Source organism: Xiphophorus maculatus, chromosome 12 (assembly GCF_002775205.1).
Source record: "Xiphophorus maculatus strain JP 163 A chromosome 12, X_maculatus-5.0-male, whole genome shotgun sequence".
Classification (NCBI taxonomy): domain Eukaryota; kingdom Metazoa; phylum Chordata; class Actinopteri; order Cyprinodontiformes; family Poeciliidae; genus Xiphophorus; species Xiphophorus maculatus.
Window position 1 is genome coordinate 9774714 of NC_036454.1, and position 20608 is coordinate 9795321.

The following is a 20608-nucleotide window of genomic DNA, read 5'->3' on the forward strand; positions in this document are numbered from 1 at the left end:
CTAACTTTGAGAAATAAAGAGTTAAGAGGAATTTCGCCATTTCCACATAATCATACTTGTTCTCTGAGCTACTGGTATAACTTTCATATCAACAGGACAATTAACAGAGGATGCAGATATTGGCAGGCTCAGAAATTAAAATGCATCCCCTCCTAAATTAATAGACTTGACAGTTAAGGCTGATATAACATTTTCTACATAATCTACCTCTGTTTTGTCATGCGTTAAACTATTATGGTGTAGCTTAACACAAGAAAGAAGAGACTCCCACTCGAACAATGGACCTTACCAGAGGGGCCGCTTTTCATTGGCTGATGCCCATTCATCGTGGTCACGTGCGTGGCCATCTCACAAACACACGCTTCCCATTAGCTAAGTACAGCATAATGGCAGAACTGATACAACTTCTACACCTTGAAGCCTGTCTGCTACACAGTCTTACGTTAGCTAAGCAGATCAATATCCAATGTGTCTGTATCTGACATACACTAAAGATTTTATTTGAGCAGAAAAGGCTTTGGACTAAACTGTTACTCATGTTAGCCACGTTAGCACCAAGTACAGCTAGTCAATCAACCATCGCTGTGTTCAGGGAAGCGCTGATTAATAATTGAGAAATAAATATCAAGCCTGGAAACTTGATATCGTAATGGACTGAATGTTATGTTTTTAACCTAATCTTTGCTCGTCTTTCGGGGCGCAGGCGGTTGCTACGGTAACAGGTGTGCTTAAATTACAAAGAGAGAGAGAGAGTAAAAAGGTAGGAGTGGTTTTGAGTTGATCACCAGTTCTAGTTATTTTACCTTTGTTTCCCTTTGCTGTGGCGCATTACAGCCACTGTAGTTTCTAAACGTTGGACTAATTACCTTGATCGTTTGTGAGTGAACGTCATTCACAACAAACATCAAATAGAACAAATATATTTCATACACAACAAATGGCTTCTACCGTGGTAATTATGTGAAATTAAATTAATTATATCCCAACTTCAGAAGATTTGCCTTTACCTTTACAGAGCTCTTTGGTTCTTCCTATCAGTCTGTAGCTTCTCATATTGACGTCATCAAACCAAATTTCAGATCTACCATAACTGACTGACACCTGCTGGCCTCAGGTTTGCAACCAGCTTGTGACTGAGAAACCAGTAACCTCCTCCCAGATGATGACATGAACTTTAGTTCCTCTAGCCATTGTAGTAGCTGATATATTGTGAAAATCGGTAGAAACTATGCCCTAATCTAGTCATGTTTACATAGAAACAACGCACCTGGAGGCTTTGTTTGTGAGACTTGCGGTCACGTGGGTCGGTTGTGGGCGGAGCTTGGTAAGGTCCATAGTGATGTCGAGACATGGTTGTGGTTGTAAATTTTCTTTACCTTCCTTTTTTTCTGAAAATACAAACAACATTCATAAATCCGAGGTGCGTCACATTATGGCTACTATGTTCTACTGAGCTTACGTTCTTCAACACAGAAACTTAGCTGCTCGACTGAGATAATCATGTCGCTGTTATTAATGCAGCAATTACAACTTGATGTCACAAACATACAGTGCCTGTTGGTAACTTTTCACTACTTCGGCTTACCTGAAAAAACAAACATTCATAAATCCGACCGACGTGCGTCACACGTTGGCTGCTATGTTCTACTGAGTTTACGTTCTTCAACACAGAAACTTAGGACCCAAGGCTGCCCTAAGTGCCTGTTAAAAACGGATCCCTTTCTAAATTCATTTCACTCTCAGCCAGAATAGTTACCATGTATGAATGTTCAGCTTAACATGGACAATGAAACACAGTGCTTTATAATAACAAAACAAAATATTCATAGGAAAGAGAATAGAATCATATTTTAATGCAAGGGTGGAGTTCCTTGATCTAAAGTCCCCAGCAACTGGTCCCCCACACTATGACCCAAACATTAATGTTGTCTTGGTGAAAGTGCACGAAAGGTCCGTCTGGGAAGGACGCATGGTCGGGACATCCATACAGAAACATCCATCCGTACAAAGGTAAGTTGATGGGTTAATTGCCTCCAAAGTCTCCAGAAGTGGATCTTTATTTCCCTCCATCTTTACATTTCTCAATGTTTCAAGAAAAAAATAAGCCAGACTACACGCGTGGGTGCAATGGAACAAAATGACTTCACAGTGCAAAAAAATAAATAAACACAGTGAATGGGTATTCACATGGATCTATCACTGATTTACAGCAGTGTTAGTAGAAATCTATTAAGAGATTAATATGTCTTCAGGTTATAATAAAATGTGCATTCCGGAAAAATGTAGATCTACTCAACATTTTTAAAAACCTATGTCTTGCAGATATTAAAATATTTCATCCCACTATATGCTGTCTCCGTGCAATGACCAGACTGACTTTCTCTCCCTTCCTGCCTCTCTATATGCTCCCCCTGCCCGCCCTCCTTCATCTCAAATCTGACATCCAGAGTAGCGCTGAAACGGACGGACGGCTCTTCCCCCTCCTCCCGCAAACGCCCGGATGAGAGCAGTAGCAGCAGGCGACATTCAGGGCACCATGGTCGCATGATTTGGCCGAGTCGAGAGGGTAATCAACCGGGGTCGGACTGGAGCGACAGAACCGTCAGCCACTGCTGGAATCTTGACATTTTCGACGCAGCCGACGTAGACGCTGTTCTGGGAAAACACACGCAGAAGACAGACAGGCGTGGAGAAGTAGGAGGCGGATAGGGAATGGTGGGACATTTCTCCGCTTGCGGTTTCCTATTTCGTTGGTAAGTACATTTTGTTTAACATTAGAGAACCCCGCTGACCATGTGGATTTGTCCTTTCGGTGGGATTTCTGTCGCGGTTAGCGGCTCTTCTCGTGTGCTTGGCATCTGTGTGGGCTACATTCTAGGAAGGAAACGGGCCTGCTGAGTGTGAATACAGCATTTAAATGCACAAATATTTAAATTAGCTGGCCACAATAACCGCACTGACATATTGCATTTCTCTGTTGCTTTTTCAAACTCCTCGCCATTTTTGCACGTTTAAGATAAAATAAGTGTCAATTTTTCATCTCTATATGATTTTAGTGAAAAATGTCTCCAGATATGAGTGAATGGAGCTGCACGTGTGTTGACTCTACAGCTGACAATAGCACCAACTCATTTTCCTTAATTTATAGCCTGACCGCTGTATTTTAACGATTAAGAGAAGCTGCAAATTCCAACTAAAGACGAAACCAGGCATCCAAGAGATGCATTCACCTCCTATCAAGTCAATTAGTTGTTTATCACTCGAGTTTATTTTCCTCTGTTGAGCTTTTCAGAGTAATCTTTGTTCTGAGCATGCGCACTAAGTGACGCCGATGTCTCCCCATTGCCCAATAATAGTAGTGACATAAGAAAAGATTGTTTAAGTGCCAGAAATGCTTGAGAAGACTTTCCCTTGATCTTTCTATCTCCCAAACCCGGTCTGTTTCTGCCTCAGTGTTTTAATAATGTCAGTTTGAATTGTTTTCAGGAGTTACAACTGCACAGACAAACGGGACATTGTATGCAGTATAACAAGTTTGTCATTACTGCATTGCGTCTCATTATTTCTATGGCTATTTTCTTCCAAGCATATCCACACCCACAGTAGAGGGTTGAGTGAAGAATAGGCACGGGCCAGTTACCTATATCAAGGTATATAGATTTTTTTATTTCATTTTTAATTTTATTGAAATTGTTGGTTCTAAAACAGCTAAAATTATCTATGATGCTATTGCTATGGTTTAAACTCATTTTAGTGTGCTAGTGAAAGAACCACAATTTATTTTAGTTGAGTGTTTTTGTGAATTGTGGAGACAAACAAGTCAGAAAATGATTGCATATAATTTAATTTTGTTATGTATTATTGTGTGGAGAGTTTGTATTACAACCTGATTCCATTTGTATTGGTTGTAATTACTCTACTGGCCAGTTGGCCATAATAAAGTATGTTAGGGTCATACTTTGTTATGACCCTAACATAACAAAGTTATGTTTGGTTATTTTGGTTTCATCAAACCAAAATAACCGAGCAGCCTTCTGTCAGTAAATGTTACATACTGAAGTTGCATAGCTGTATCGGCTTGCACTAGACTTTAATCACACTATTAAAAGTTACTTTAAATGATCACTTGTCTTGGCTTGTATGAACTTATAAACATAATTGCTACACCACAATTATGTTGTTGTGTAGAGAAAGGTCCATCAACTGAAAACATCAGGTACAAAATTGCAAAAACTAAATGATCAGTGCCTTTTGGCTGCATTGACTCAAAACACCAATTTGTGTTTGATGTTAAATACGCAGACACATATTGGATGCAGCGTTCTGTCCATTTTTGTGTGTTCAATTTGTGCAAGTTAGTCATTTGGAATCTTCCAGATGCATACCCAAACCCAACAAACGAAGCAATACCACCAATAATCATGGGGACAGTGTGGTGCAGGATAAAAATACTAAAAAAGGATAAAGATGTTGATGAAGACAGCGTTAGCAATGGTGGAGCCTCTCCATTCGCAGGCTATAATGTAATAAATTGGAAAGACAGCCCTCCACCCCATGTTTGCTAATGTCTGAAACTTTTCTGTAAATTTGTAAGCTAACTGAAGGCTGCTCTCTAGTGAGTATATTATGAAACAGCAATACAAAGTTAAAAAACAAAGCGTGAGGCTAGTGACACTTGACAGCATTGGCAACAAGCGGCTCTATTTACGTGTGAGAAAGGAGGATAATGAGCTTTAAGGGGCTACACAGTTATTACTTGAGGTTTGAGTTGAAAGTTGATTTACAGATTTACACACACCCTTTACACAGTCTGGAAACCTTTTGATTCAAAAAGACGTGTCTGCATGAGTATGGAAAAATATGTTTTCCAGACGTTTTTATTATTGATTTCCTACAAGGTAAAATTCTGAAGCCAGAGAATGTGTTCCAACTATCAAGGGACCATGCTTTAAGTGATGGTGGACCAGCTCTATACCTTTGTGGAGTTGCTGAGAGGCTCAGAGGAGTTGTCCAATTTACATGGGTTTTGTAGATTTGCAAATGGCTTGTGACCATGCCTGCTTAAGAGTTTTTTTTTGTCAGTGGTGTGACTGGAGGCTTGAGATGCAATAAGGCTGAGGTGTCAAACTCCAGTCTTCAATGACCACTGGCCTGCATGGTTTTTTAGATGTGCCACTAGTTCAACACACCACAATCAATTTTACTTATGTAGACAAGTTCTTCAGAGTCCTGATGGCCTAATTATTTGATTCAGGTGTGTTGCAGCAGAGACACATCTAAATGTTGCAGACACTGGCTCTCAAAACCTGGAGTTTAACACCTATGCACTGCAGGAGCTGTGTCTGCACTCAGTAAAAAGTTGTTCTTGTTGTGGGTGTGGGCTGGGTTCTATTTGGGCTGACCCTTGTAACAATCCTGTTTGTGGTGATCTTGCATAAGATCATTAAGGTGTAGTCACGTAGGAAAGGGTCTCAGGTTTGGGAACATCAGGGTTTTGTTTTTGCTTTTTTCAAATAATGTAGGTTTTGTTGTAATCTTCCAGCTGTGACTTTCAATGCCCACTGGAGTGGTTCCAAGTCTGAGTTCATGGTTCTCAACAGAAAAACGTTGTTTGTACTTCTAGGTTGAGGGTCAATCCAGGCTTGAATGAGGTGCGATCTCCCAGAATAGGCTAGAGAAGGAATCCCAAGATTTCCCTCGTTGACCTGTAACCCTTATCTGCAGGTGCAAACCCACCACACTGATATTGGAACTGACATTGACAAACTGGACTATTATAAGTTCCTGGGTGTCACCTCAGAAATTAACTGGATTGGAGCCTCAACACTGATGCTCTTTAAAGGATGGGTCAGAGCAGACCTTCCCTGCTAAGAAGATTGAAATCTTTTGGAGAACTTTTTTGAATCGGGTACCATCAGCCATCAGTTTCAGCGTAGTTTGTTAGAGAAGCAGCTTATCTACGACTGGGAGGAAGCGAATAAATTAGCTCATCAGGAAGGCCAGCTCTGTCCCGGGAAGCCCTCTCAGTCCAGTTCAGGTCCCACCCCATGCATTAAGCTGTTGCAGAACAGGAGAGCTCCTTCAGTGACAGACTGCTGTATCTGTGGAGTATAAAAGACCAGTATTGCAGATGCTTAGCTTGTAAATTTGACTTTATTGTACAGTCAATTCATTAAAAATGGGCCAAAATGGACCTGAAATGCTTAAAATTGGAATGAAAGAAAAAAAAGTAAATTAATCACCTTTCAAAATACTCTTTGAAATAGAGAGGAGTAAATCAAATGTATTCCTCAGTATAACAGTATTTTCATCTGCTGATCATTTTACATTATTTGTTGCACAGTAAACATTTATAAAACCACAAAAGAGCTTTAGAAATCATGTGGTGGTACTTGGTTTAGATGCTACTATCATGTGTTTTACAAGCTATTTCCATATTTCATAACACTGATAAGTATGATAAATATATCTTGAGTTATCTTCTACTTGCATACTGTGGATCGGATAGCAGCCAGAATGAGGTTTCATGGGTTAATTATTGATTAGACTACAGCGATAAGAAAGTATGTGAAAGAAGAAGGTTTGGTTCTGCTTTGGCCTTATGTTATTTTTTTTCAGTTATTTATTCCTCATGAAAAGCTTTTCTTATAAATATGAGCATCAGTTGTTTGACACAGCCAAACCTCCCCGCTGGAAGAGCCTAGCACTAATTGCTGTATCTTGGCTCGTTTTAAAAGCTGTAAGACAGATATGGACCTGCAATATGATAAGGTAGTTAAATTAATGACTTCCTTCTTTTTACATGCTAGGCATAAACATAGGAGTGGACTGTCTGGAGTTTTGTTGACACGTTTCTTAGGAACATGTTGCTGGCCCCTCCTTCTACCATCCCAACAGTGTTTGACAACATACCAACACATTTTTGGACCATGCTAATGTAATCTTACCATTTGTACCCTTTTTTAATCAAAGCAAGGACAAACAGGAAAGTGAAACTGGTTTCTGTCTCCATACATTCTTGTTTATGGCTTTAAATGTTTTGCTTCCTCCAAGCATGCTTGCCTGGTTTTCACATGAATCGTGCATGGATTTAAAATCAAAATATAGCAATCGCATGTGGACAGTTGGATGCTTTGGTTTTTAGGAATCAGGATTTCCTTCTGTTTCGGGCAACAGATTTAGCCATGTTCAAACATGAATACGACTGTTGGCGTACGGCCTTTCATTGAAAGTCTCTAGAACTTCGGCTATTATCTTGGGGAATTAAGGCGGGTTCAGAAAACGCATACTTTGACTGTACTTTGACCTGCCTTTTGTGAGTATAATCCTTTTGGAAAAGAAAAAGGAAGGAGTGATTCACTCTAAATAGCTGGTTCTGCGTAACAGTGTTCAGCCACAACATGGTCAAAGGGGGCAATGCTATCCATAAAACCAAAAACCTCATCACAAACGCAGAACTGCATGTTTTATGTGAAGAAAACATGGGTATCTGGCGCTTGTGTCATGCAGGGTTTTTTGAACTTGGGTGTCAAAAGAAGTTGGTGTTTACATGTACAGAAGTGGTATTGCTCTATTTTCATATTCAACAGAATGCTAAAGAGAAAGGAGGCTGATTTTCATGGGGGTATTCTTTCTCAGTACACATGTTATTAGGAAGTCTTATTTTCTAAGAACTGTGAGCTATTAATGAGTCACCACTTTATTTCAGATCAGTGTCAAATTCACCTTAAGGCTTTTGCCCACAGCAGGTGTCCTTCATATGGGGAATAGGAGCAGGTCACACTACATTACTTTCTAGTCTTACTCTATGCACGATGTGTTTCTCTAAAAGGATATTTATTTGTTTCTTTCAAGATATGCCATGGCTAAGGTTAATAAAGCATGATACATATTTACTTTTCTGTCCTGCTTTAAACATCCAGGCCTTTCTCCAGTGGTCACTCTGGACCAGTCACCAATCCATCACAGGGAGACACACAAGAGAGACATCAATGAAGTTGAAGTCCAGATCTAAATCTAGTTTAGAACCTGTTTCCAGCCCTAAAAAAATGAACTATAACTGTTTTGTGAGGAATAATTGGCAAAAGCTTCAGTTCATAGATGTGCGAAACTTCACATATCCCAAGCTTTTTTTTTGGCATCATATACTAGTAGGAGCCGAAAGTATTTTTAAATGAGCAAATGAGCTCTATAAATGTCAGATTGTATAACTATAAAATATTTTGACCCTGAGAACTAAGGAGAGGAGTAAGGAGAAAAAAACAGAAGCATTGTAAATTCTCTTTGGTTCGGTTTCCATGATGGCGTGGCTCCATGCAGGCTGGCCCTTCTGCCAGTGGGTGTGTCAGAGTCTGTGGGTGGCAGGGCAGTTGGCACTGGGATCAGGAGAGTCACAGTCGGAGAACAGTCTGCCTCTCTGATCAGCCCACCTCACCCTGAGAGCACAATGACTCGGTTATGTCGGAGCCCTGTTTTGCTATGGCAGTGTCACATGAGTGTGGATCTTCATGCTGCGTGTGTGTATTGTTGTGCTTGTATTAATTATGCTAATCCATGCAGTAAAAAAAGCCTGGTTAGAATAATTGATCATGTGGTGCAAATATTATGCCAATATTGCTGGTTAAAAATTAAGATATTAAGTATTTAAAATGCACTTTGTGTGTTTGAACAAACAGCTAGTTCTGTAATGAGGGAACAGAAAGGCTCTTATTTAATGTGAGTCACGTTTCAAGGGTCAGAGTAACAAAAAGTGAAGGGGGGGAAAACAATAAAAAAATCATTTAAGATTTTAATTGGAGCAAATGTCACCATAAACTCTGATTCTTTTGCCAAATTCGTATTGTTTGGATGTAAAGGCTTCTAGTGAGCTCTTGTTCAGTTCCAAGCATAATGAAAATGTTTGCTAGCTGAAGTAATTGTTATGGTTTTGTTTTTACATAGCCTTGCACTGTCTTAGAAACAAACCTCAATCACCCTGTGATTTGCTGCTACAAAGTTGGCCTTCTATCACCTGAAGAACATTTTCAGGATTAAAGGACTAATGTCTCAGCCAGATCTAGAGAAACTCATCCATGCATTCATCTTCAGCCGTATTGATTATTGCAACAGCGTCTTCACAGGTCTGTCCAACAAATCAATCAAACAGCTGCAGCTGATCCAGAATGCTGCAGCTCGCGTTCTCACTAAAACCAGGAAGCTAGAGCACATAACACCAGTTTTAAAGTCCCTACACTGGCTCCCTGTAGCTCAAAGAATATATTTTAAAATACTGTTGTTAGTTTAGCACCACGATACATTAAAGATCTGCTGTTGTTGTATCAACCTTCCAGACCTCTCAGGTCTTCCGGTTCTGGTCTGCTCTGCATCCCCAGAACCAGAACCAAACAAAGAGAAGCAGCTTTCAGCATCTATGCACCACAAATTTGGAACAAACTTCCAGAAAACTGTAAAACAGCTGAAACACTGACTTCCTTTAAATCTCGACTAAAACCCCACCTGTTTAGAATTGTATTTGAAATGTAATCAATTACAAATTTTTTGATGGAACTTGACTTAATGCTGTGTTTTGATTGTTGATTCTATGTTGCATTGTGTTTCTGTGTTTGTAATGATGTAAAGCACTTTGAAATGCCTTGCTGCTGAAATGTGCTATACAAATAAAAATTGATTTGATTTTGATTTGACATTTCCTGAGTTATTGATTGTGGTATCTTTAACATTCTTCTAAAAAATGTTGGCATTTACAGCGAGAACTCTTTTTGTAATTAAGTTATGTTCTTGGCCATTTGCTGCCTGTTAGTTCTCCTGCTCTCAATGCAGCGAGGAGATTCTTGTCTAACCTTTTAATGAGGGATAACTGAAGGAATGTTTTTTGTAGCTGCTTCAAAGACACAAAATATGATATATTTCTCAAATTCTGATCTTTACTTAATTTTGACAAGAGCAGAAATACACCATACTTTATATCAATAACGTAATCGATACTTTCATGGCATTTTATTGGTTGTTGCTTTGATAATGCACTGGGTTTTTTCCCTTTGCCACTTCAAACCTTTGTAGTATTAGTCATTTCGTCTCTGACTTTTTTGGGGGGTAAAAATGACACCATCTGCAGCTGAAATATTGACATATGCCCAGGGATGTTTCATTCCGCCTTGACAGCTCATGATTTAAAATAATTTTCAGTTAACAGACTAAAATGTGGATCAGAATCAAAAGAAATGGAAATAGGATCTAACTGAGCATTTTCTGAAAATGGTATACAATTAAATTAATTTATGCTATTAGTGTTTTCATTAGATTTGATTGATTCTCTCCATACTGCATGTAATTACTTGTTCACAAAGAATTAAACAGTATGTAGATCCAAAATGGTTTGCTTGCAGGCATAAATAAAAGTAGGAAGGAATGAAATGTCAATGGAACAGCCACTTTGGCAAATATATCATTAAAATGCCACACAGGTGATGCCTGAAATATATCCGTGGGTCCTTTGTGTTTGCAATACAATTTTATTGTGAAAACTGCAATTAAATATATTGTACAGCTCTACACAATTACTAACCTAGACCTCACACAATTACTCTAAAAATACTTAACTGCAACTTTTTAAAAAAGTATGAAATGTGTGAGTGGGAGAGAGGTGGAATTGGCTCGATCTGCTGTGTTTCTGGCCCCTTTTCTGCACTCCACTTGGCCCCTGAGAGCTTTTTTTGTGGTCTTACTGGTAACCTTCTGTGTATCACTGCACTGTCACACAGAGCATCTCTTGTTTGGGCGCTGGCCTCGTGTTAACTATGCTAATAATGAGGCTTACTGCTAAACTGTGAGGCATTGTGGTTTTGTCCCTAAAGGTAGAATAGATGCCATGGATGTCATTATCATTTTCCTTTTCTTCTTCCTCATGTTCAGTCATAGGTCTGCTTTTGGAGCCTCTCATCTTTAGTGAGTCAAAACCTTGCTTCTAATGCCTGAGGTCAGTGAGGTTTAGAAAAATGTTTGGTGGCAAAGTGTTTCAGAAGATGCTGACAATAGCATGGAAAATCTGCTCTTAAAATAGCAAACCATTCTGTGTTTGTGCTGTTAGTAATTTGTCCAATGCTTACAAATTACCACCGTTTTGAAGAATGTTCTCAGCTACTCAAGAGACAAAGACTGTGGTGTTGATGATGTTGTGGCCTTTTTGTATTTTATGGTGAGAATGGGTGGACGGGGCAGTAGTCCATGTAAGGATGAGCAGCTGGCTGACTGGTCACTGCACTCGCTCATGTGACAATGCTATTTCTAGCCAATTCATTCCTTCTCCTGTCTGCCTTTAGCAACAAGAGTGAGTGGTGGAAATGTGACACCTCAGAGGAGTGAGCCTGGTTGGTGCGGGCATTTGTCAGTGACCAGCGGTCTCTGTCTTTTTTTTCATAACATTACCTTATGTGATTAGATCTAACTGGTTTCAGCAGACAATTGCATTTCAGTCATTCTGTTTTGAATAAAACAGAAATGAAATGACGCTATTCACTGACAGCGTTTGCTTTCCTCATTGTTGTCATAATGGGTCCATTATTTGTTAGACAGTATTTGCCCATTTTTTTTGGTAGTCACATGGAAAAAAAGCAGGCGCACTGCTAAATTAAATGGATCATTAAACCTAGTTGTGAAGTCAAGATATCAATTAAGCACTCAGTGATGAAGCGTCAATTATTTTTTATATTTTTTTGTCTGTAGATTTGAAACACTGTATCTTTATAGACTACCATCCAGAGCAGTTCTTAATAAGTACTTTTTATGCTATCTTTATCCAGCTAGAGATGGTTACAAGTTGCATCTCTTCAGAAAAGCAGTCCAAGAATGTGCATTTATTTACTGATTAATTTGTTTGGTTTTGTGGAAGTTTTGAACAGCTGATTTCAATTACTGCCAATTCAGTTTAGTCTATTTGATGATATAAGAAAATATAGGAATTCTTTGGATTATTTGTTTTCCATCCTACTTCATTTGTTGGTAATTATTCATATTAGTAGATGAGTCCATACCACTTTGCGAGCCGTTTCTGCTGTACAGTAATTTATTTATTTATTTATTTATTTATTTATTTATTTATTTATTTATTTATTTATTTATTTATTTATTTATTATTTTAAAAGAGACAATGATTATGGCAGTTGGCATTTATGACAACAGTCTTTATTTATATTTTCTTGAGATTTCAGGTCTGTACCATAACTCAGCTTTCCAAAAAGCTGACAACTATTCCAGAGCCAACATCGTTTTATCCACAAAGTCTTGCTCTTGCTCACTTTTTTGCAGCCTGACATACCTTGATGTGTCTTTTGAAAAAGGTTTCTTGTTAAACAGCTTCTGGCATCTTTGTGTTTCAACTCATTTTATTTTCAACAATTTGCTTATACCAAATTTGATTAACTTTGACACAGTTTTGCTAAGAAACAGCATTTGCAGCAAAGAGTGGTGTTAGTGTGACCTGGTAGCACTTGCCGTGAGGTGTTTATTGATTAGATTTTTCTTTTTTTATGTTTATTGTTTTGACTGTCTGTTCACCAAAGCAAGCTTAAATTGGCTGATTCCCATCACCAGCTGACTTCCTTGTGTAACTGTATTCAAAATGTATTTATAAAAGGTTTAGGCTAAGCTGTACTGCTAGTAAAAGTTCATGTAAATCATTTCCTCACAAAAAAACGCTTGGACAAATAAAACATAAACTAAGCGGTTAATTTTACCCAACTTGAGATGTCATTCTGTTGTGAAATATTATTGTGACCCAACAAAAATGTTGACCACCAATTCAAAATAAAGCTATTATGATAAGCAGATATGAAAATATTCAAGAACAACAAAACTTAGGCCTAATGGTGGTCTGCTTCACAGCTGTCCAAACACACATCACTGTCGGGGCAACTTTCATACAGTGACACAAATGATGTGTTTGGTGACTTTAATGGGGATAGATTTTCTTTGCATCTTTAATGTTTTGCAAAAAAAAAAAACATACAGATTTTGAAAAGCTTGTATTTGCTGTCGATTCAAAATAATGTAGTTAATATTTGTCAGATTAGGGGATGTCCGTTCTTCCTAATTACTGTAATTCTCTCTGACATGCTTTAACTTTCGGGGTTCATGGTGATCAGACTTTGGATTTGACACTTTGTGCATATTTCCCCACTTTTTCAGAATTGGCCACTTCTCAATGGGGCTAACACATAGGGAGTTTTTTGGCCACATGTCTAAAGTTTTCCAAATTTTACATGCTTTGCTTCATGAGATGGTGCTCCATCATACTGAAAAATACACAGATCATCACTGACTTGTATCTCCATTGGTCAGATGGTGTTGTGATCCCACTGTTTATTCATTCTCTTGTTCCTGGGCAGAATTGTGAGTAAGCTCATTCTCCATGGAGGAAGCGCAACTCCTCAATGACACATAGAATGTATCAGGATGTGTCATTGTTGGCACAGCTACACACAGCTGATAATTGAGTGAGTTTTTCTTCAGAAAAAAAGTCTTCTGCTGAGATTCAGTCTTTTTTGTCTTTTCTTGGTGTAAAGAAATAGTTGACACAGTTATCCAGCAGTCGGATGCTCAGTGTGTCCAGATGCACTTGCATCCGACTTCTTCCAATATTATGGAAACTCGACACAGGTTGCAATCAGGATTCAGTATTTCCTCCACAGGGGGAGACAGTGTAGAAAGGCATCAACTCTGTTTTATGATGCAAAAGGAAGAATGCTGATGCTGATAGAAGTGGAAAAGGCTTTTAAAGGAGAATTGTTCCTTTTAAACAATCAGCAATTAGATTGAGGAAACAAAGTGATCACATTTGGTTTACTGCCACCTTTTTGGCTTTAACTGAAAAAACAACATTGTCAGCTATCCATACATCGCTTGTTGTCTGAGTAATTTTCTAACTTTATTGTTTTGTCTGAAACTTTTCCTCCACGGTCAGGTGGAGTCATTCTTTTGTTTATACTGAGAATTGAACTGACAGGGGAATATGATGAATAGTCCAGTAAAGATCTCATTGACCTCATTGAGTTTAACAATAGTACATGGAATAATTGGTGTGTTTTAGACCTCTCCTGGGTGTAATGTTAACTTCTCTTTAGAAAACAGCTTGATATGTCCACTGGTATAAAAATGCTTCTCACCTGCTAAAATCCCCTGGGAAGCGGCTGAAAGTGCTTTGTTCACAGAATAAGCTGATGCCGTTCTTGAGCAGCAAATGTTTCCCCAGAGTAATGTCAGAATGAAAAACTATGGGAGATTAGGATGAAATGTTCTCCATTGTTTTCTTTGCTGCTTAGGTAAGGATGTTTTTATAATGTTTACATTCAGCTATGTTATGACATTAGCACAACAAGCACACAAATAATAAAGAGAGAGATTTTACCAATGTTTTGTCTGAACCATTGCCAACAAACCAGCCATGTAGTCTACAACCATAAACACTCCTCTGGCTTTAAGAAAAAAATCATCATAGGGTTAATTCTTTTTCTGCCAGTGTGCTTTAAGGATTGTAGCTTTCTGATTTTAAAACATGTCAGTCATTTCTGTTTTACAGGAGGTTGTTTTATGGAGAGTTGTAAAAGAGTAAAAGTGTTGTTGCAGCATTTACCCCTAGGTAATAACCAAAATATTTCTATTTTTGGCCTATTCCTCAGTGTAACTGAGTAAGGCGTGTAGACCTCCTTGTTCATTCACAAACCTCTTCTGCTCTCCTCAAATATTACCCATGTCATTTAGATTAGGGCTCTGTGATGGCCACTCCAAGACAGTAAATTTATTGTCCTGAAACCACTTAGTAAAGTATTTGTTGATATGCTTGTTGTCATTATCCATTTTGAAGATCGAGTTCTCTCCAAGTCTTAATTCAAGATTTTCTGCATGATGACGTCTACTTCGTGAAGTGCACCAGTTATTGTTGCAGAAAAACAGCTACACAACATGATGTTCCCACTATTTTACACCATACTCCATTGTTGGAAAATGGTTCTTTTATTTAGTGTTTGGACTGTGTTAAACTTTTTTAACTGAGTTAATTGCAGGGTCTGTAATTAATTAATCACAATCACATTTAGCTAAAAACCACATAAAGACAAAATAAGAAACTTTTTTTTTAGTTCACAACCCTTTTTATTGCTAAATTATTGAATAGATAAACATAATAGTAAGCTAATAAGACTTTTTAATCTGTTATGTAGGTTACTCACCCATCAGATTGGTATAAAGTTCTATTATATCATTCAGCTTTCATGTGTTTCAGGAACCCTTGATCATTCATGTAACTTCTTTGACCAGATATTGGGGACATTGACATTAGAAATATGGGCACTGACCTTAGATTTTAGGCTTGAAAAGCTTAATTAACAAGCTGAGTCCTGTGAGCACAAGTTGAACACATCAATTGCCTCTTCGAACGTCCCTTCAGATTATTTTTTTAATGCAAAAATTAACCCCCAGGGGGGCTTGCGGTTTTGTTCGTTGTTTGCAGATGTCGATTATCTCTCAGATTTATAAGCACACCAAAAACACACAAATACAAAGGATATGACTGAAACTTTAGCATGCAATAAAAAAACATGGATTTCATTATGTTAAAATTTATAATGCGTTAAATCTATGAAATTATCAAAATTAACGCATTGAAATTATGGTCCTACTTTTCATATATATGGAAATATCTAGATTTGACAGTATATGGCATTAATTATTAAACTGGCCATTCTTAATGTTAAGTGATTCAGAACATTATAGGCTCTAAAAACATTTACAATGACGCCCTATTTTTCCACCAAACAAGGCTCCTGTATTTGGAAAATTAAACTTTCAGGCTCTCAATGGACAAATCTAAGCAAAGGCTCAAAAATGTAGGATGGTCTATAGCTGCGGATGACCAATACTATGTTAAGGTAACTATATTCCTTATTCCATTTTGAAGAAACTGGGATCAAATGACTGTAAAAGGCAGCAATGTGTCATCAGACATTTACTGCCTGCAACTTCCAGTAAGTCCTGTAACTTTGATAGATAGCAACATTGCACTGTAATAAATGCTGTGAGCTGTTTATACTTCAAATGACATTTATAGCAACTAAAATACTCTCTTCATGCACTGTAAATTATAGTGGCTTCCAAACAAGACCAGGTGGTTTAATATCTTAGAATAGTTGATTACAGCTGAATCAGAGGTGAACCAGGGGGAAAAGCTGTCCGTAATTATAACGGCAGCAAACCACTTGTCACAATGAGTCCACCTCAGAAACCATCTTGCAGTAGCAGCATTTGGATACAAAAAAAGTGGCACCTCTTACATGCAGCTTTACAAAATGCTGACCCCTTTGGGCACAGTAATACATTTGTGTTACTCTGTTTTATTGGAAAATGGCAACATGTTCAAAACAAGAGCAGAGTTCAGACTGTAGTGGGGATTCATGTAGTGCTTGCTGAGTTTTGAATATTATTGTATTTACTGTTTGTTCTGAGGAGGCGGTGGTGCCAGCAGAGTTATTCTGGTGTTATTCTCTGGTGTTATGCTGATGTGCAAGCTTGGTTCACAAACGGAAAAATAAAAACAGTCCCTGAGGTTTGAGAGCTCGACCTGCAAACATGTTAACACCTCACTGTGAAAAATTAAAGCCTCATTTTCACAGTGAGACTTCCATTTCATAAACATTTATAACAAATTTGATTTATTTCCTGCCATAAAATTAGTATTCCAGTGAAAGCTCCCTATTTCAGGTTCTGGACACAGATTTTCACTTTTATCAGTTGTTTAGGATGACAACCAATGTGATCAGAATTGTTATGCATCAACTACAAAACGAAGCAGAGGTAATCCCAGATGCAATGTGAATACAACAGAAGCCCATTCCCACTTAGAACCAGTCCTTTTGTTTCACTCCCAAAGCACTGATATTGAAATAAAGATATAGTGATTTGCACCAAACTTCTGCATGGCCATAATTATGGCTTTGTTGATGTAATTGTTGATTAAATTATTGCCTTGACATCAATATTTTAAGTCGTGTGTGTATATACTGATATTGTACATCCAAATAGGTGATATGTATGCTGTCTGCAGGAGTAAACTTGTCTTTCTGTGTATGCTTTCAAGTCAGCTGAGATCAGCTCCACCCATTGACTCTGCCTGAGATACTATTTCAAAGACAACAAGCCGCATAAAACATCTGATTTCTCCTTAATGAACCGTGTTATAAAACTATTTTCAAAGATTTCAAAGAGTGATTGGGTCTAAAAGGAAGAAATGGTGAAAGTGAGGTGAGGATAAATGGAGGTTTGTAAAGATTTGTTATGAACCACAGCAGAACATACAGCTGTACCTGGGTGCTGCTGAGATAGAGAACTTCAAAATGTGTGATAATCTGTCGAAAACCTTTGCAGAAACAGTTACTAAAGAATGTAAGTTTGGAAAAGTATGGGATTTTGAAATGAAAAGAAATGTTGAAATAGGACTTTTGATCAGATTAGTTATAGTCAGATTTATATGAAATATTTCCAGAGGCCTTTCATGACTGAATTTAGCTGGGATTAACTTGTGCTGGACTTGATTCTGGATTGAAAAAAAAATAGATGCAACTTGGTTTCTTTTCTTGGTGTAGCAGCTTTTAGTAGCAGTCTGTTTTTTTCTCTTTTAGTTATACACTTTACACAGTTCCTTAAAATAGAGTGATGATGTGAATTTGTCACTCTGCATCTTGACCTGCAGCCACCGGTAATGTTTGCGGTCTGTTTCTGAGCTTTGCTCTTAGTTTCCTCCCAGAACACCGTGCTAGGGTAATCCACTGACTCGCTGACTTGCGTGCCTAATCCGACCCGCTATGTTTGCTTCCTCTGTGTACGTTGAAGTCAAATACTGCTGGTTCACACACATGTGTCTTCAAACGCCTGGCATTCCTCCATTGTGGTAGTACACAGGACCCCCATGTTCCACCCCGCTGCCTCTGCTGTGTCTTTCAGAACATGTGCGCAGCGGCAGGTCTAATCAAAGTGCTCTGTAATGCTGTTAGCTGGGTCATGTGCTGGGAACCCGGATTAAGAGCAGGAGGGCACAGGCCACTAGATCAGCTTACTCGGGTCCAATCACGCTCTCACTGTACCGCTTTCCCTCTCCACTTCTCTTCTCATCGCTTAAAGTCACATGTGATGGACACTGGGATCCAAGTACCAGTTCTGCTGGTTACTGGAGAGAACAGTTAGCGTAACCAAACATTCTGCTGTATGCACAGTTTGTACAGTTTTAAAAAAAGGCCATGCACATAATGTTAACCGGCTTCAGATGTTTATGGGCATGCTTTTTGTCCTTGTGTAACCTTTCACCACACACTGATGTACTGGCAGGACGTGAGCACCCTGCAGGATTTTCCCAGACAGCTCGTACTACCAAAAGCAATATTCAAAACAAACATAGTATGTGAAACAGCGCCTTTGTTTTTAAAATGGGAATATTAGAAGGACTTTTCATTTAATGTGCTGTCCAGAAAAAAACTTCTTTATACATTTCTCTGAAAGAGCCAGACTGTTGTGCAGAGTTCTAAAGTTGAATTTCATTTTTTTCTGATTCTCTGAGTTGATCGTAGCTGTTTAGTCAGAATGAAAAAACTGCAGTGCCATGAAAGAAGTATGCACATGATTGTCTTTTTGATTTTTTTTTAAAATGTTTCATAGTTTGAAAAAAAGAATCAAAGATAATCCTAGTAAACAAAGAAAGGAATTTTTAGCTGATAATTTTCTGTTATTACAAGTAAAATCAGCCTTGCCTTGTATAATGGGTAAGTAGGGGTGATAATTGCACAATAAACCAAAAATATTGTGCCATTATTTGGATTTCGATACTTGTAAATGGTTCCTGTACATTACTATGAGCAAATTTGTTTTACTTTTCTTTACACAGTTAAAATAACTACATTAGAGGGATTTTGAGTATAAATAGCTTATGAAAACTCTTGCCACAGCATGTCAACCAGATTTAAGTCCAGACTTTGAATAGGCCACCCCCAATCCTTTTATCCATTCCTTTTTAGATGTTTTAGCCTGATTCATGCTGTTACACAGGTTCTATTTAAGAGATCCATTGATCCTATAAGTCTGACAATAATCAGGCATGCAATGCTGTTTAATTACAATAAACAGCTAATCTTGATCTGATGTCTACTAAACTCAAAATAAACACTTATGAACATGTAGCTGACGCATGCTTCTTTATGGTATGAAGGCTTGTTCCCAAGTACAGGACTTGGTACAATCATATAAGTTTTGCCTGGATTTTTTCATATGTCATCATAAACAAAATTTTACTGCACTTTTTTATAAAATTGAATTGGAATATATAGCTGTCTGTATGATTTGAGCCTCGTCATGTAAACATTTAAGTGTTTGGTAAGACTAGTAAATCACTAAAGGTTTTATCTACCGTATTTTCCGGACTATAGAGTACAACCTCACTATAAGCCGCACCTACAAATAATATTTTAAAAACTGGAAACGTACGTACATATATAAGCCGCACCAGGCTATAAGCCGCTGATATCTCCACCGCTCTCGGTTTTCCAATAAGTCTGCTATTAAGGACGCAGCCCTGCCTCTCCAACCCCGAACCATGAACTTGTTCACACCTAGTTTACGTGCAGCGGCTCCATTTCCCTCCTGTCAACCGATCCATAGCCTTCAACTTAAAAGCGGCATCTTTTTCTTCGTGTTGTTTCTATGATGAGGGGGTAAGAGTTTGAAGAAATTTCTGATGCTAGCATGTGCTTGTCTGAATAAAAATTAGCGCTTTCTTCTTTGATTTCCAATTTTGACTTCAATGATTCACTTCCTGCTAAAGAGCCCCTTGGTGGCTGAAGAAAAATTCACAGAAAAGCCGCACCGGGCTATAAGCCACATGGTTCAAAGCGTGGGGGAAAAAAGTAGCGGTTTATAGTCAGAAAAATACGCTACTTATCAGTTACAGTTTAAGATTTATTACAAGGTTTTGACTGAAAACTGGCTTTTATATGGCCTTTTGATGGCTTTCAAAATGTTATTTAATCTCTAAATTGTCTGTCTTTAGTTAGGACATTTGTATAGGTTCTGACAAAATGTGCTGCAGTCATCATGGATTCTTTGATGCATGAAATAACATGGCAGGCTTGTTGAGACTTTTAGACTTTAACAATCACATTAAGACTTCATGGGTCAGTAAGCAGAGAGATGTTGAAAGAAAATGCAAAACCAAGGTGGTGATGTGTGATTTTTCTCTTTGATTTAGCTTTTGCACCTTTCTCTTACAGTCTCTCAGCCTGTTTGTGCTAGTTTTTTCTGTACTCGTTAATACCTGCACCCACTTTGCCCTAGTAACACAGTTGAAAACCTCAGAGCATGCCAACTCTAGATTACCAGTCCTAGCAGCTAAGACAGAGGTGGGAAGGTTGAAGACCCTTTCAGTGTTTTGTGAGAACTCTACATTGTACAAATCACCACATTGTACATTTCAGAGGAGATGATCTTGGAAGAGAAGGTGGAAAAGCAGAAAAAAAGAAAAGAGGGAGGACAGATGTGAAGACATTTTTGCTCAGCGGTCAGCTGGTTGCTGGTTTGT

The 20608-nt window shown here is 38.2% G+C and overlaps 1 protein-coding gene across 2 annotated transcripts in view; it reads left to right on the forward strand.

Annotated features, from left to right (window-relative positions):
- Window positions 1–2428: 2428 nt before the first annotated feature.
- slc20a2 (solute carrier family 20 member 2) overlaps window positions 2429–20608 on the forward strand; it is a 53938-nt gene continuing 35758 nt past the window's right edge. Inside the window, exon 1 of one of the 2 annotated variants that reach the window (XM_023342974.1) lies at window positions 2429–2753. The gene's annotated coding sequence lies outside the window, so the exon portion shown is untranslated. The remainder of the gene's footprint in view (window positions 2754–20608) is intronic. The other variant, XM_005798408.2, reaches the window with a different exon arrangement.